The 18,597-nt window shown below is 43.2% G+C and overlaps 1 pseudogene; it reads right to left on the bottom strand.

Annotated features, from left to right (window-relative positions):
* Window positions 1-14,604: 14,604 nt before the first annotated feature.
* LOC147966193 (protein FAR1-RELATED SEQUENCE 5-like) lies at window positions 14,605-17,959 on the bottom strand (annotated as a pseudogene).
* Window positions 17,960-18,597: the final 638 nt, after the last annotated feature.

An 18,597-nucleotide genomic window follows, 5' to 3' on the forward strand; every position in this document is an offset into this window, starting at 1 on the left:
TCTTACCCGTAGCGATGCTTAAGTCCGTCTGAATCATGTTAGCAATTGCCGCATTTTATGATTATGAAATTTGGCAAATGGATGTAAAAACTGCATTCGTTAATGGATATCTTAAAGAAGAGTTGTATATGATGCAACCAGAAGGTTTTGTCGATCCAAAAGGTGCTAACAAAGTGTGCAAGCTCCAGTGATCCATTTATGGACTGGTGCAAGCCTCTCAGAGTTGGAATATATGCTTTGATAGTGTGATGAAAGCATATGGTTTTATACAGACTTTTGGAGAAGCCTGTATTTACAAGAAAGTGAGTGGGAGCTCCATAGCATTTCTGATATTATATGTAGATGACATGTTGTTGATCGGAAATGATACTGAATTTCTGAATAGCATAAAAGGATACTTGAATAAGAATTTTTCAATGAAAGACCTCGGTGAAGCTGCTCATATATTGGGCATCAAGATCTATAGAGATAGATCAAGACGCTTAATTGGACTTTCACAAAGCACATACCTTGATAAAGTTTTGAAGAATTTCAAAATGGATCAGGCAAAGAAAGGGTTCTTGCCTGTGTTACAAGGTGTAAAGTTGATTTAGACTCAATACCCGACCACTGCAAAAGATAGAGAGAAAATGAAAGTCATTCCCTATGCTTCAGCCATAGGTTCTATCATGTATGCAATGCTGTGTACCAGACATGATGTGTGCCTTGCTATTAGTTTAGCAGGCAGGTACCAAAGTAATCCAGGAGTGGATCACTAGACAACGGTCAAGAACATCCTGAAATACCTGAAAAGTACCAAGGATATGTTTCTCGTATATGGAGGTGACAAAGAGCTCGTCATAAACGGTTACGTCGATGCAAGCTTTGAAACTGATCCGGATGACTCTAAGTGACAAACCGGATACATGTTTTTATTAAACGATGGAGCTGTCAGTTGGTGCAGTTCTAAGCAAATGAAGGAGTCTGGATGAAGGAGTTCATATCCGATCTAGGTGTAATACCTAGTGCATCGGGTCCAATGAAAATGAAGGAGTCTGGATGAAGGAGTTCATTTCCGATCTAGGTGTAATACCTAATGCATCGGGTCCAATGAAAATCTTTTGTGACAATACTGGTGCAATTGCCTTGGCAAAGGAATACAGATTTCACAAGAGAACCAAGCACATCAAGAGACGCTTCAATTCCATCCGCGATCAAGTCAAGGAGGGAGACATAGAGATTTGCAAGATACATACGGATCTGAATGTTGCAGACCCGTTGACTAAGCCTCTCTCATGAGCAAAACATGATCAACACCAAGACTCCATGGGTGTTAGAATCATTACAATGTAATCTAGATTATTGACTCTAGTGCAAGTGGGAGACTGAAGGAAATATGCCCTAGAGGCAATAATAAAGTTGTTATTTATATTTCCTTATATCATGATAAATGTTTATTATTCATGCTAGAATTGTATTAATCAGAAACATAGTACATGTGTGAATACATAGACAAACAGAGTGTCACTAGTATGCCTTTACTTGACTAGCTCGTTGAATCAATGATGGTTATGTTTCCTAACCATATACATGAGTTGTCATTTGATTAACGGGATCACATCATTAGAGAATGATGTGATTGACTTGACCCATCCGTTAGCTTAGCATGATGATCGTTTAGTTTGTTGCTATTGCTTTCTCCATAACTAATAGATGTTCCTATGACTATGAGATCATGCGACTCCCGAATACCGGAGGAACACTTAGTGTGCTATCAAACGTCACAACGTAACTGGGTGACTATAAAGATGCTCTACAGGTCTCTCCGATGGTGTTTGTTGAGTTGGCATAGATCGAGATTAGGATTTGTCACTCTGAGTATCGGAGAGGTGTCTCTGGGCCCTCTCGGTAATGCACATCACAATAAGCCTTGCAAGCAATGTGACTAATGAGTTAGTTACGGGATGATGCATTACGGAACGAGTAAAGAGACTTGCCCGTAACGAGATTGAACTAGGTATTGAGATACCGATGATCGAATCTCGGGCAAGTAACATACCGATGACAAAGGGAACAACGTATATCGTTATGCGGTTTGACCGATAAAGATCTTCGTAGAATATGTGGGAGCTAGTATGAACATCCAGGTTCCGCTATTGGTTATTGACCAGAGACGTGTCTCGGTCATGTCTACATAGTTCTCGAACCCGTAGGGTCCGCACGCTTAACGTTCGGTGATGATCGGTATTATGAGTTTATGTGTTTTGATGTACCGAAGAAAGTTCCGAGTCCTGGATGTGATCACGGACATGACGAGGAGTCTCGAAATGGTCGAGACATAAAGATTGATATATTGGATGACTATATTCGGACACCGGATGAGTTCCGAGGGTCATCGAATAATTATCGGAGTGCCGGGGGTTATCAGAACCCTCGGGGGAACTAATGGGCCACATGGGCTTTAAGTGGAGAGAGAGAGAGAGAGAGGGCCGGCCAAGGCAGGGCCACGCGCCCCCTCCCCTCTAGTCCGAATTGGACTAAGGAAGGGGCGGTGGCGCCCCCCTTTCCTTCTCTTCTCCCCCTCTCCTTCCTTCCCCCTTCCTCCTCCTAGTAGGACTAGGAAAAGGGAGTCGTACTCCTACTAGGAGGAGGACTCCTCCTCTCCTGGCGCGCCCCAAGGGCCGACTAGCCTCCCCCTTGCTCCTTTATATACGGCAGCAGGGGGCACCCTAGAACACACAAGTTGATCACTGATCCCTTAGCCGTGTGCGGTGCCCCCCTCCATCATAATCCACCTCGGTCATATCATCATAGTGCTTAGGCGAAGCCCTGCGACGGTAGCTTCATCATCACCGTCATCACGCCGTCGTGCTAACGAAGCCCTCCTTTGACACTCAGCTGGATCGAGAGTTCATGGGACGTCACCAAGCCGAATGTGTGCACATCGCAGAGGTGTCGTACTTTCGGTGCTAGGATCAGTCGGATCGTGAAGACGTACGACTACATCAACCGCGTTTTCATAACGCTTCCGCTTACGGTCTACGAGGGTACGTGGACAACACTCTTCCCCTCTCGTTGCTATGCATCACCATGATAGATCTTGCGTGTGCGTAGATTTTTTTTGAAATTATTGCGTTCCCCAACAGTTGGGCCTCCAAGCACTGAGTTTTGTAGGACAGTAGCAATTTCCCCTCAAGTGGATGACCTAAGGTTTATTAATCCGTGAGAAGTGTAGGATGAAGATGGTCTCTCTGAAATGACCCTGCAACCAAATACAAGAAATCTTGTGTCCCCAACACACCCAATACAATGGCAAATTGTATAGGTGCACTAGTTCGGCGAAGAGATGGTGATAAAAGTGTAATATTGATGGTAGAAATATATTTTTATAATCTAGATAAATAAAAACAGTAAGGTAGCGAATAGTAAACGGGCACAAAAACGATATTGCAATGCTTGAAAATGAGGCCTAGGGTCCATACTTTCACTAGTGCAATCTCTGAACAATGCTAATATAATTGGATCATATAACCACCCCCTCAATGTGCAACGAAGAATCACTCCAAAGTTCCTATCTAGCGGAGAACATACAAAGAAATTATTTGTAGGGTACGAAACCACCTCAAAGCTATTCTTTCCAATCGATCTATCCTAGAGTTCGTACTAAAATAACAACAAGCTATTCTTTCGTATCGATCTAACCAATAATTCATACTAAAATAACACCAAAGCAAATTCAGATTCGTAATACTCAATCTGACACAAAGAACTTCAAAGAGTGCCCCAAGATTTCTACCGGAGAAAAAAGACAAGAACGTGCATCAACCCCTATGCATAGATTATCCCAATGTCACCTCGGGAATCCGTGAGTTGAGTGCCAAAAACATATATCAAGTGAATCAATATGATACCCCATTGTCAGCACGAGTATTCAATTGCAAGACATATATCAAGTGTTCTCAAATCTATAAAATATTCAATCCGATAACAACGAAATCTCAAAGGGAAAACTCAATTCATCACAATAAGACAGAGAGGGGAAAACACCATATGATCCGACTATATTAACAAAGCCCGTGATACATCAAGATCGTGACATCTCAAGAACACGAGAGAGAGAGAGAGATTAAACACATAGCTACTGGTACAAAGCCTCAGCCCCGAGGGTGAACTACTCCCTCCTCATCATGGTGGCCGCCGGGATGACGAAGATAGCCATCGAAGATGATTCCCCCCTCCGGCAGGGTGCCAGACCGGGGTCTAGATTGGTTTTCGGTGACTACAGAGCCTTGCGGCGGCGGAACTTCTGATCTAGGTTAACCCCGAGGGTTTTCCAAATATTTGTGAATTTATAGGGTAAAGAGGGGGCGCGGGAGGCCACCGAGGTGGGCACAACCCACCTGGGCGCGTCTGGGCCCCCAGGCACGCCCTAGTGGATTGTGCCCCCCTCGGGGCACCCCCTAGGTGCTGCTCTGGCCCATTGGTGGTCTTCTGGTCCATAAAAAATCACAAAAAGTTTCATGGTGTTTGGACTCCGTTTGATATTGATTTCTTGCGATGTGAAAAACAAGCAAAAAACAGCAACTGGCATTGGGCACTGGGTCAATAGATTAGTCCTAAAAGATGATATAAAATTGCTATAAAATGATTGTAAAACATCCAAAAATGATAATAAAACAACATGAATACTTCATAAACGTATCAGTGACCACGGCGACCAGGATTGCTACAACCGGTACGCTTTTTTGGTACCACCATGGTGTTCGCTGTTGCATTGACGGGGAGCTCGTCGTGGATGATCCGACCTCATGGATGGGACTCCGCCTGTTGTTGTTGGAATACCTAGATGTCGCGTCCTTCCAATGACAGTTGCGATGCACCATGCCTCATGCTGCTTGTACGAACTGCCGCCGACGAGTGCTTGAACCGGCGACGCCCACTGCCGCCACCATGCCGATGTGAAGCTGGAACTGGCATAGCACCGTGCTACAACCGACATCTTATTTTGCTGGAACTGGCATAGCACCCTGCTACAACCGGGGGCTCATTTTTGCTACAACACATCATCGGCGTTGCATTTTTGCTACAACCGGCGTCCTTTTTGCTACAATCGGTGGCGGCACTGATGTAGACGTTCATGGGGAAATCAAATCAGATCAAAGTGTGTGAAGGATTTCTTTTTTTCTCCTTTCTCAGCACGGGACGAGCCCTTGATCTGGAGCGTACATGCGTGTATCAGAAGCTCCGCATGCGACCGGCCCAAATTTAGGCCGGCGTACCGGCACCTATCATCGCCCAAGGGGAAAATCCCTTGGGCAAAGATCAAACCCAAATTCTTAAAAGCAAAGCTTTGCTCGTTAGACGTCCCGAGCAAACGGCATCGCGAACCGTCGGATCCAAATCGTGCGCTCGCCGTCGCGTCCAGGTGTTCCATTGTCCGAACCGCCGCACAGGTGCCTCGCTGTCCTCCCGGTCCTACTACTAGCCCACTCCGCCGCACCCCTCCCCTATCCCACCGAACGGCTCGCATTTCGAAAACTTCTCACACTCTCCGCTCCACACGCCGGAATTCCCCATCTCTCGCTGTCGTTTCTCTCCTCCTCTCTCGCCGATTTCTCGCAATAAATCCACTCCTCGTCGGTGATTTTGGTGCGATTCTCCATTCGATTTTTGCGGAGCGGCAGTTTTTGAGGTACGGGAGGCGACAGAGGCGTCGGGAGGGAGGGGGTGGAAGGGGGTGCAGAATCCACGGCTCATCTGCGGCTGCAGGGGTAGCAGACGGAGGCGCTTCCATCGGCGTCGTGGAGGGAAGAGAAGGTGAGTGACACGCGGCGGTGGGTTCGCTGTAGCGGCGACGCAACCTTCAGCAACCACCACTCGTCTGTCCAGGTCGTGACGCGGTAAGCACGCCCCCGCTTTTCTCTCGTTTTTGCTTTGCTATATGAGGTAGGATTTGCTAGCTGCCCTCATTGTTGATTTCCCTCCTCCTAAGTGCGTGATGCGGCAAGGCATTCTAGGTCGTTGTTTTCTCAGTTTGTGACGTGGTTAGGGTTTGGGATCTGTGGATCTAGCATATTCTGCGTGCGAGATAGATGATGGCGAGACCGATATATGAGAGGTTGATGAGACTGATACCCAGTTGCATAGTTCCCCCAACTAAGGTTGAGTTGCCAGGATTTTTACAGGCCTTTTTTGCCTGTAGGCTACATGGTAGTTGCCAGTTTTTCAAGTCGAAATTGCTTTTTCATCGATGTTTTTAGTTTCAGCATCCTCCTGAAATATGTGCAGCATTATATAGGGCATCTAGATATGTTGCTGCATCCTTAGCAATGTATATGTTTGGTGTGCATTTTAAGGCATTTTTGCCTGGGCTGTGCCTGGATTTTTTTGTGTCTGAGTTTTGACAGTATATCCAAAAAGTCATTTGTATTTGTTATTTAACGACAACACATGTCTCGGTTTTTTGCCAACGAACGATTCTGTTATGTTAACAGCAACAACACACCCCCTATCTAAATTGCTTTTTTTGTTTTTTTTTCTGTATGCGCACAATTTTTGAAGGTAATTTTTGCCCGGTTTTAATGTGATTTTGCCAATATTTTGTGTGACGATATTCAAAAGTCATTTTTATGCAAAAAAAAATTCTATCAGCGTAGTAGGAACTAATGGATGCACCAAGCAAAAAGGGCAGTGAAGGAGATCAGCATGCAGTTAATCCTGATGCCGGTCCATCGGTTGCGACTGAAGATCATCAAGAGGTGTGTCCGAATTTTTTTTCAAAAAATTCAGTTTAGATTTTTGCTTTTTTAATATCTTTTTTTAACTTGTTTTTTGCGTCTTCTTTTTGCAGGGCCAGAGAAGCACACCCTTTCTTTCATACCGCCGTCGGGGAAGAAAGGAGATAGCTGTCCGTGGCAAACGTCCGCTGGACATCAATAGCAATCCCAGTGTTTCTGCAGATGGCGACGAAAATGCCAAAAAAGATACTGGTGTGGAACAACCACCGAAAGCAAAACGTCAAAAGACCGGATCTAGCCAGGTAACACACAGTTGCTCAACTTTTGATCAACACTTGCCCAAGTTGAGCTGTCAAGTTGCCTAACTGTCCATGTATAATCCGTTGTTTTGTTTCTCCTAGGATAAGAGAAACAGGGCATCGCCCGCCAGGCTTTTCAAGCTGAATAAACTTCTCGTACCTCTCCAGAAGGGGGTTATCATTGATAGAGAGTTTGGAGGTTTATTGGACATTGCAGCGAGCAGCATGCCCGGAGACCTCAGCCAATGGATAATGAAGCACTATGATCTGAAGAAGTCACAGATTGTTATACCAGAAAGGGGGAAGATCCCAGTAGATGCAGCTAGTGTACATAGGATATGGGGGCTGCCTAACAGGGGGAGGAAGGTGTGCTACGAGATTCGGCCTGAAATCACAAAGGAGTTCTACAAGATCTTCAATATCCAAGGCAAGAATGCGCCAACCCTCACTGCATGGTGTAAAATGATCCATGGAATGGATGGAGCCTATGATGATGACTTCCTACGTGCTTGGTTAGCCGCTGCTTTTCTTGCTTCCTTGCACCATCAACCAGTCTTAGCATCTCACCAAAGAGCTTCCCGGCTGTGATGGATGTCAATGGTATTCAAGACACAAACATTTGTCAGTTCGTGGTCGACCAACTGAAGGCTGCGTTTGCATCGTCCCGCGGCAAGAAAAATGTTGTTTGCTGTTGTGTGTTTCACCTTGTAGTAAGTTGAACCAGAAGCTAGAATTTTGTAATCTTTTTTTCACATTTTTTACTATATGAACGACAACTGAATTTCTTCTTTTTTCTTTTTTTTTTGCATGCAGCTCTTGTATCTGGACTCATTGGATGTTGACGAACCTATCCCTAGCTTAGTTCCAAGAGTATCAGTTTGGAATTCAGATCTTATTGGCAAAGTTTTGAAGAAGGACAGGAAGGGCCCGGGTGAATACGGCAGGCTGCGGGTAAACCTTTTTGTTCTTTTTTGTGTTAATGTGTACACTTTTTGCATTTTTATGGTCAGGCAACTATATATAAAATACTAGCAATTTTCTGTCACCATCCAAGCAACTTAGATTTTTTTTAAACATGAACCACAAAGTGTTTTTGTAGGCAACTCAAATAGTGAACATTTTGTAAGTCACACATATAATTTTTTAGGAACTAATTTTTGCAGTGTATTCCTAGTTCATTCCCAATCATAGACAACAAATAATCTTACATGGGTATTTAATGCCTAACCACATATAGTAGTACTACACATGTTTTTGCCTAGAATATGGTGTGTTGGCTAGCAGATGCATTTATTTTTGGAGGCAATGTGGTTATGTGGTTTGGGGAGTTTCTGTTTGGGCTTGTGGTGTTTGGGTTTACAGACAAGTGTCCTATCTCAATTTTTTGTAGCAATTCTCTTACTGTGTTTGAGAAAGTTCTAAATGTGCTTGAGCAAGTCTCTTACTGTTTTTGAGCAAGTCTGTTACTGTGTATTGAGCAAGAATGTTAATGTTTTTTTAGCAAACATGTTACTATGTTTGAGCAAGTCTCTTACTGTCTTTGAGCAAGCCTGTTACTATGTTTCAGCAAGTCTCATACATCATATTTTATCATCCATTTTTTTTGTATTTTTCCTAGGTGCGAATACATTTTTGAGCGTTTTCTCATCATTGTTTTTTAATGTAATCAGTTGAAGACAGAGTTTTCACGCTGTGTGGATGAAAGCATCTTTGGCAGCATGGATCACGTCACGAAATTTGTTGCAGCAAGACTCCCTGAGTCATATGATAAAACAGTAAGTCAAATCACTTTGATCACTACTTTTTCATCTATAGGCATTTTACACAAGACTTGCCTAATTCACTATTTTTCTGTTGGACACAGTTGTTTTAATGTGTCTACTTAGTTGCCTGTTATGTCTATATCTAAGACATAAATTGGGGCAAGTGCATTTTATATATTTTCTGATATGTCCTTTCTTTTTTGTGTTTTTCTTTTTTCATTTGTTTGCAGAAACAACTGAAGTTGACTGCATTGGTACATGAAATGTGCTCTGAAATGTCGCACCTAGTGGGAAAGTTTGTTCAAGGCATCAGAAGGATTGACGAAGATGAAGCTAGGGCAAGGACTACTGAACCATTTGGGATGGGAACAAGTAAGCAACAATCCAGGAAAAGATGGAGACAATCTTCCCCTGAAGCCGATTCCCTGCTAAGTGTCGAAGAATCATACCCATCAGATGATGAAGACAGTGATGAAGATGGAAGCTCAAACGAGGGAACTGATGATGGAGGCGACGAGGGTGATGGAGACAGTCATAGTGATGGCGACTCAAACGATGGTGATGAAGATGAAACTGTACGGGTAGATAGTGGGTTCAATGTGAATGAGGATGAAATTATTGAAGATAGTGCGGAAGTAGCAACTACTGACAAGGAGTCAGAACTGGGAACTGATGGAACAGAAGGAGAAATAGAGGAGGCAAATCAGATTGAAAAAGAAAAGAAGGAGTGTGAGGAGGAGGATGAAGATAAGGAGGAAGAAGAGAAGGAAGACGATGAAGAGAAGGAAGATGATGAAGATGATGAGGACGATGAAGACGATGAGGATGACAAAGATAGCAAGGATGATGGGAAGGGTGATGGCAAGGACGATGAGGACAGGAACGGAGGTCAGAACAGTGACTCCGGTGGTGGCAACGGGGGTAACGAGGATGCAATAGTAGATAGTACAGACAGCGAAGATGATGACGGGACTCCACTGCAGTACATTGTTCAGAAGAAGAGGGACAAGGAAGGCAAAGTTCTAGATGAGCATTGTGGCATGTCTATGAGAGATGTGATGATGGAGTTTAAAAAAGAATCACCAACGCCACGCATCCCCAAGTTTGAAGTGAAAACATTTCATGACGAGCCATCACTTGCTTGGGAAGCAAATAAACTTTTTCGAAAGCTGGTCAGTGGTCTGGAAATGAAAGAGGTTTACACATCAGACTTTCAGGATGTGTGTCCAGAGCCTATTCATTCGAAAATGATGGAGGAAATAACTGGATTACATGTCCAGGTTGGTGCAAAGAAAGTCAGAACTAGGCGCATGCAGCTTCCACCGCTGCCAGCAAACAAGAAAAAGAATGTAAGTTTCATCTTGGAGCCAACGGTGGTCACAGCAACAGTAGAGGAGTTGCAAGAATTGCGTGCAAAGAAAAAACAGCAAGGGATGGGAGCCATACCAAGGAAGTCAGCTATGGTGAAGATCGGGCAAGTTCCCGTGCAACAGGAGGCATTTGCCCCAAAGCAGCAGCCAACATGTGAACCAATCATAGGAGGAGCAATTGTGTCAGCAAGGGTAGTGTTGCAGCAGTCTGTTGGTGTTGATCCAAGATGTCAGGCAACCATTGTTCAAAATCATGCAACCCAAGACAAAAATGTGGCAAGTCATGTAGTCCCCAAGGCAAGTAACAGCAAACAGAGTCAAATAGTTGAGGAGCAAGCCCCTGAGCAAGAAAAGGCAAGTACCAACAAAAACCATGCAAGTTGTGAACCAACCAAGGCAACAATAGTTGCGTCAGCATGTGCAGTGTTGCAGCAGTCTTTCGCGGTTGATTCAAGATGTCAGGCAACACTTGATAAGAAGGCAATTAACATCAAGCAGGGCCAAGCAACTGAGGAGCAAGCAGGACATGCAATCATGGAGAGGCAGTCAGCTTCAATGAATATTGGTCAAGTTCAGGAGGAAAATGTTGTTAGGGCCGCAAAGGAAGGTGATGGGTCTGAAAATTTTAAGTGTTTTTTGGATAAAAAAGACAAAAATGAAGGAAGTTCAAGTGGATCTGAGGAAACTCAAACAGTTCCTAAGGCATCTGTCTTAGTACAACCGCCAGTAAATACGAAAGAAGCTGCCCAACCACCCAGAAGCACAACAAACCAGGAGGTTTCGAGGCAACCACTAGGTGATTTGAATGGGCGACAGAAATCATGTTTTCGATTGACTCAGCCTGTGAAGGTATCGTCACAGTATGTTGGAGTAAACAAGAATGAAGATGTAATCAATCGCCCATCAATCACGCAGTTTAATAGCAATGCAGTTCAAAATGGTGTTAGAATAAGAAAGAGGGGGGAAGCAAGTCCAGAGACAAAACTGCTAATAGCTAAGGGTAAATTGCCTATATATGCTACAAAAGTTGCTCAAGTCACTAGCACTCATGCCGAGCCCTTCAAGTTATTTGATGAAATGAAGGAGAACCGTCTGCCATTTCAATTCTACGGGAATTATGTAGCTGCATTGGAAGTTAATGTGTTAGACATAAATGAGTTTTTTGCAATGTGCACTGATCCAGCAAAGCCGAGTTTACAAAGCAAGCATAGTGATAGGGAGCTACCAGTGCAGGATGCATCAAAGTTTGAAGGGTCACGAAGAGAAAAAATTTCTGAAGAATACTGTCCAGCCCCTTCATTTGATCTTGGCATAGATAATCCACCAAGGAAAGTAGGAGAAGGGGAGAATTGCAATGCACAAGCTGAACCCCGCAATGCATAAGAAACTTCAGGAGCATGGCAGAATATCATAGAAGTTGATGATGGTGACTTTGATTGGGACCTTGGAGCCATCAATGAAGTTTGCGCACAAGCTGAACCAAAGGCAAGGGAGTTAGTTGCAGGCCGTGCAGAAGCAGGAGCTGATCATTTTATGTACAACACACCAGAAAAAATGCACAAGCTAGAAGAAGAGGGATCAAACAGCAAGCACTATAGTAGCAGTAGCTTAGGAGAGCCAGTCTTACATAAACATGAGAGAAGGATCATCAAGCCTGGACCATGCAAGCGATCTCCATTCATGGACTTCGACGAGAAGAAAGTATTTCACTGCAAAGCTGAAGGCAATAGGTTATATTCATCTGTTATTTTACATGGCAGATTAAATGAAGAGGAATCACCAGACAAATATACAAGGTATGATGAAACTTTGTTTATGTTTCAAACAGTTTTTATTTTTCCTGCTATGTAGTCATTAGGCAAGTCACCCAACTGTACAATGGCAATTTTAATTTGTAGTACAGGCAACTAAATCAAAAATATATAAAATATGCTACCAGTAGGAGGAGGTAGGGGTGGGGAAGGGTGGGGGTGGGGTGGTGTGTTTTTGGATTTTGGTGGGGAGGTCTTGATCACAAAGAACATAATGCATTGTCAATCTTATCTTTTTAATTCCTTTTTTATGTTCTTTGTTTTATTTTGCAGCCCCATTGTCATCAACTACCACGGTTACCATGTTACTGTCAGGGAGCTTGCAAATTCAATGAAAAAAGAAGGATTCCTATTGTCTCACGTTGTTCAAATTGGCATTTTGTCGATTATAATGAACTTGCCACCAGACTCGAAGAAGGTGCTTATGCCCCTTAAGTTCTCGGTAAGAAAAGGAAAAATGTACCATCACCTTGCCAATGTACATTTTCTTTTCATTGCACACATGCCATTCGTTACTTGGATCATTCATTTTTTCATACACTTCTGTTGAAATCTTTTTTCAGATAAGGATGCAACAGATGGACTGCTTTGATAGTAAAGAGATTGCATCGAAATTCAACAAATCCAACCGTTTGGACCGCAAAGACATGGTAAGTTTCTCTCACTACATCTCTATTGGGTGTGCGCACATTAATTGCACTTCTTACACAATTATTATTTTATAGTAGTTGCCTTATAGGAATGTCATAGTTTGTTCGACATCTTACAACTTTTTTTCAGAAACAATTGTGTCCATCAGAAATCATTAGCCTTTTTTTCTCCGTGCACAATGATAGCATATGGAAGCTGATTTTGAGTGAACATGTTACATTATTGTTTTTTTATCCCCCAAAGTTGCTTGCACAACATCATTAAGTTGCCTGCACAACAAAATTAAGTTGCTTGCATAGCACATCCCCTCATCATAATTACTTTTTTGAGCAAGTCTCTTACTGTTTTTGAGGAAGTCTCTTACTGTCTTTGAGCAACTCTGCTACTGTGTTTTGCGCAAGACTATTCATATGTTTTGAGCAAGTCTCTTACTGTTTTTGAGCAAGCATGTTACTATGTTTCACCAAGTCTCATACATCATGTTACAGATATGCATATGGAAGCTGATTTTTTTTGAGTGAACATGTTCCATAATTGTTTTTTTATCCCCCAAAGTTGCTTGCATAACATGAGTAAGTTGCCTGCACAACACCCTTTTTTAAGTTGCTTGCATAACACATCCCCTCATCATAATTACTTTTTCACTCCCCCCCAAGTTGCTTGCATAACATCTTTTTTAAGTTGCCTCCATGCATGATAGCAGTTGCACACATACAAAGCAGAATCGTAACTCTAGTAACGAGAACCAACACATTTTTCTTCAACTATCTAACATCCTTTTTTGTCTGGTCATCATTTACGCAGATCATGTTTCCTGTTTTAGAGAACATCGAGCCTTCAAAGCTAGTCACAGGGAACCATTATTGGGTTTTCAATGTCAATATAAGAGACCGAAGGTTCGAGGTACTTGATTCATGGAGGACTCTTGAATCCCCATCACTTGATAGGTGTGCAAGGGCCATAGTTGCATGCTTCCGCAGTCTATGGGAACTGCACTACCCCAAGTCACATGTTGTCCTGGACAACTTTGGGCTTGTCAACATTGATGTTCCAAAGCAAAATAATGAGTAAGTGTCCATAAGCCCCTAGATCTTTTTTCCCACAAGTATGAACATGCCAATAAGTCAATAAAAATGTTTAACTTACGGCTTGTGTTTCTATGAAACATTTTTTGTTTGTATAGTGTTGACTGCGGGGTTTATGCTCTTACATTTGCCAATGGATGGGAGGCAAGGAATGTTCCAAGTTTTACACCTGATGATATCCCAAACATCAGGAAGCAGCTGACTATTCAATGGGTTGACAGCATTCACAACAAGGCACCATGGAAAGACGTCCTCAAATTAACATAGGTTAGCTTTTTACCTCAATGTTTTTGCTATTTTAAATCTTTTTTTTAATTTGCATGAACTCCGCAATTTTCTCTGTGGTCTTTTAATAGCCTTAAGAAATAGTTACCTTGTATTAACTTGCAACAAAACCATAGGGTGGTCGCTTTTTTGAAACCGATTTTTCTACCAAAAAAATGAAAAATTGGAATTTATCCTTTTATTCTTATGTTAAGGCACTTCGGGTATCTTCGGGTAGTTTATTTAGACAGAAACATGGCTTAGTTGCACAAAGCGACACAACATGAGTTAGTTGCATAGTTTTATCATGCAACTTGCAAAAATAGGTTTTAGGAGTTTCCTGCACACAGATCAAATGATACAAAAATAACTCGCATAGGACTTGCTTGTAGTTAAAGGAGACAAGCCCCTAATTGCCAAAATAAAAAGTAGAGGTTGAACTTCAAAAAGAACCTTTCTCCCATTAAGACATCATAACCATAAAATCTTAGATAGATAACAGGTAGGCTAAGGTAAGTCATAGACATAAAAAGTAGCAACATCCCATTCATAAACAAAAAATTCGTTCCCACACACGCGTTCTACCAGCATTCTTTCTTTGCAGAATCTTATACCCAAATACTTGCCAAAATTGCCCGATGTCCATCAAACCAATCTCGTCTTGCATAGTGCTGAATTGTGCTCTGTAGAACTACAATAACTGCACTTGTTTTTCCTCTTGGGGTGCAGCTCTAGAGCTGATTGAATTCTCCGTTGCTTCGCTCTTCCTTTTGTTGTCGATTTTGGAGGGTCTCTAGGAATGGTAGGGTCTGCCATGGGAGTAGGATAAATAAGATCAGGATCAAGTATAGGAGCACCTTCAGGAATGGCAGGTTCTTTGCCCCGTGACGCAACCCCTAGCTGCACGCGTTCATCACTGGTAGTTTGTGGAGAAGGAACCAACAGTGGGTCTGCATTTTGTCGGGAAAATGTTGGGCGTATGGCATATTGTCCAGAACCACTAAGCGAGTTCAATGTTTGCGGGGCGGTCCATGCCATTAGCCCACCAGTAGTAGTACTTGTGTTTGGCGGCAGATACACAATTGCTGGTGGCCTGTGTTGTTGTGCATACCCTCTGGGATCCCTGGGCCGTTGTTCAGTTCGGGCAGGATGTGTGGCAGGAGACAGGGCTTCTGGAGCAAGGTCTCTGTTTTGCAGAGTAGGATCTCTAGGTTGTTGTATGGGCCCCCGGGGTTGAGGAACACACATCCTTGTTGCTTGTGCAGGCATCCTGGGTGCAGGCATTCTCGGTGGAGGTGGAGGGCGCCAACTTGCTGGCACAGGGCCGTAGTGTACTGGAGTGGGGCCTTTTTGAAATGGCGCGGTTGCTGAAGATGCTTGCTCATGCAGAGAAGTGTTAGGGATAGGAACTTTCGTCGCGGCACTTTTTTGATGCGGTGCAGAAGTAGGCTGTTGAGTTCTTGGACCAGGTGGTGCTTGCACAGGCCCATTAGGTGGTGGTGCAGGTCGATTAGCCTTGTGACTACTTGACGTAGCAGGGTTACCACTTCCTGGCAGTACTGAAGAACTAGGCGGCGGTGGAGGCCCACCAGGGTTGATACTAGATGATGCCGCTGTCTTTTTTTCCCTTGACAACTTCAGGTTTTTAATCTCTTGTCGTGCTGCACGCATATGTTTCTTTACAATGTCTGTAGCAGCATCAGATGCGCTAGCTCCGCGGGCAAGATTGGCAAAATCCATTTGCATGTTTGCAAGCCGTATCTCTTTCTTTGACTGTTCTGGCAACTCATCGGGCTCATGATCAGGAGCAGGTGGTGCATCAGGTATTGCCAGTGGAGTCCATCTGCGAATGATGTACTTCTCAGGGATTTTATTGACACCCAGTTGTGTGAAAACTTTCAAAATATGGCAACAAAGCATGCCATCCCTGTCCATTTTGCAACATTCACATCTATAGTCTTCAGCTCTTGGTTCACATGTCACGTAGTAGCTTCTAGATCCATACTTCGCAACCCACTCTTGGTTGGGGTAAACTTCATACAAGTTAGAACCATGAGGCCGTACATTGTACCTCGCAATCAACGCAAACTCTGTTTGAAACTTAACATACAAGTCCCTGGTGTAGGCCTCATAAGCTTGCTTCTCAATGGGGTAAGACGACCACAGTTCAGTCTGCAAATGCTCTGTTCTATAGTCTTTGGCACCTTCTCGCACTAGTATGTGGGTTTGAATTTTTGGTACTGCTTCACGAAGTTCAAGATTGATTTATGTGGGTTCACATATCGCTTAAGGACAGCGTTGAACCCCTCACTGCGCTGGGTTGATTGCAAGAAAGGGAAGAACTGGTGCTTGAAGTAACAAGGAACCCACGTTCCACGGTAGTTATATAGATTCTCAAAGTGGGTGTCAAGCATACCCTCATACTTCAACAACAGAGCATTCCATCCTGTCTCAAACTCCTCTGGTGTCATGCTGAAGTCAACACATTCATTGAAATCACGCGACAAACCAGGGTTTCGCGCCAACATTGATCCAAGCTTCTCTTGTGCCTTCTTCATATATGCCAACGGCAACAACGATGCACACTCGTAGGAAACATCTTTTTAATTGATTGTGCCATCGCAATGTCTTGATCAGTTATGATGTTGGTTGGTGCTATACCATTCATTGCCTCAAGGAACGTCTCAAACAACCAATCAAAGCTTGATGCCATTTCTTGCCTAACAAAGCCGCAACCCAACATGAACGACTGCCCGTGTCTATTAATTCCAATAAATGGGGCAAAGGGCATGTTGTACATGTTAGTCATGTATGTAGTGTCGAACGAGATGCAATCATGGTAAGCCTCGACATAAGCTTTCCTAGCTGCACCGTCAACCCAGAAAATGTTCTCCACCCTGTCCTCCTCATCGTACTTTATCTTATAAAAAAAGTCTGGATCATCTTTTTGTTGATCTTTGAAGTAGGCAACTGTCTCAATCATATCTCCTTCTTTGGTGGCATCTTTGTTTAACATTGTCTTCAGGTTTGTAATGTGCTTAGTACCATAGGGGACGATCAGCTCTATGCCATAGAAGTCTGACATAATATGCATCATACGCCCTGAAAAGTAGTTTATAAAAAATCATTTTCATAAAGTAACAGATTTTTATGCATGGCACTGAGAAGTAGTTTATAGGCAGCAATTCAGACACATGAAAACATGTGAAAATGCGCAGGCAAGCCCAGGACATGGTTTGAGCAAGTACTAACTTATGATCGAGCAAGTAGTACAACTAGACTAATATATGTGCACACACAAACCATTTTGATTGTTCAGGGAAAGTCCTACTTGTATTTTTTCACACAACCTAATACATGAAAAGTGTGCAACAAGTGCAGGCAAGTTGAGGACATGTTTTGAGCAACTGCTAACACCTGGGCAAGCAACTAGCACAACAAGACTAATTAGTGCCTACTAACATATCATTTTAGCGTCAAGGGGAATGAGTGCTTACAAGCACAGGCAAGTTGTGCCCTTCACTTTGAGCAAGTACTAACAGTAAACCTCCAACTTTGCTCTGCAAAACTAATCTAGTTTAGGACCATGTTGTCGAGCAACTACCAAACTCATGGTCAAGCAAATTGCTCAACAAAACTAACCTAATCAAGCCCCAGCAGTAACAAAGGAAACATCAAAAAACAGTAAAGGAGGAGAGTATTGGATCACTTAACACGTTTTAGGGCAAGAGCCAAATACCACACTTAAAAAGACCAGCAGGCTAGCATAAAATTGGTGTTCAGCAACTTAGACAAAAAACACAGGCAAGCTAGTGATCATTTTTTCACCTGTTGTTAAATTGCAGTTGTGAAGATGTGTTAGGAATGCCCTTTCTTCTGGAGGTATCCCTTGGTGCGATCGCAAGTACTTCTTCAAAGATGGCTTGTCTACTAACTTATGGTTATGCTCACCAACATAGTACACCACCTCCCAACGACCATCTACTAGTTTCACCACCATCTTGGCCTTGCAACCAGTTTGAATTATTTTATCTCGCTTTCGTTTCTTGCTTTTCTTTTTTAACTTACTTTCATCATCAAGAAAGACAATATCATCATCTTCGTCAACATGTTCTGCCTGATCAATAATTTTGTCTAGGACAGGGGGCTTTTCTGCACCTCCATCGTCCTTTGTAGGTTTTCGAAACTTGTTGCAAACAAATTGCTGCTTTACCAACATACGAGTGTCACCAGTTCTCCTTGTTGTATTCATTTTGATGGAAAACCCAAGCTGCAGAGCATACGCATTGTAGTGCTCCTTTGCACCTTCCAAAGTGTCAAACCTCATCCCCACGTAAGGTTCCTTGGGCTGTGACCATGCCTCGTCATCGTTTTCACCAACCAAGCCTGCCAAACTGTTTCCAACAGTCCCACCTGTTCCACCTCCAGTGTTAGTGTCAACAAGCGTGTGTTCATCCGTCTCTGTTGTTGCCGCTGGATGTGTAGTTGCTTCGACTGTTGCACCCATATCTGTACGCATAGTTTGCACCACATGTGCCGAAGCATTATGTGCAGCGACAGGGTTGGGAGATTCAGCCACAAACTCAGCATTGTCAGCTCCACCAAGTGGGATGCTCTGTTGTGTGCAATATAAAGGAT

The sequence above is a fragment of the Triticum urartu genome, chromosome 6A, assembly GCF_056163025.1.
Source record: "Triticum urartu cultivar PI428250 chromosome 6A, HENAU_Tu73, whole genome shotgun sequence".
Lineage (NCBI taxonomy): Eukaryota > Viridiplantae > Streptophyta > Magnoliopsida > Poales > Poaceae > Triticum > Triticum urartu.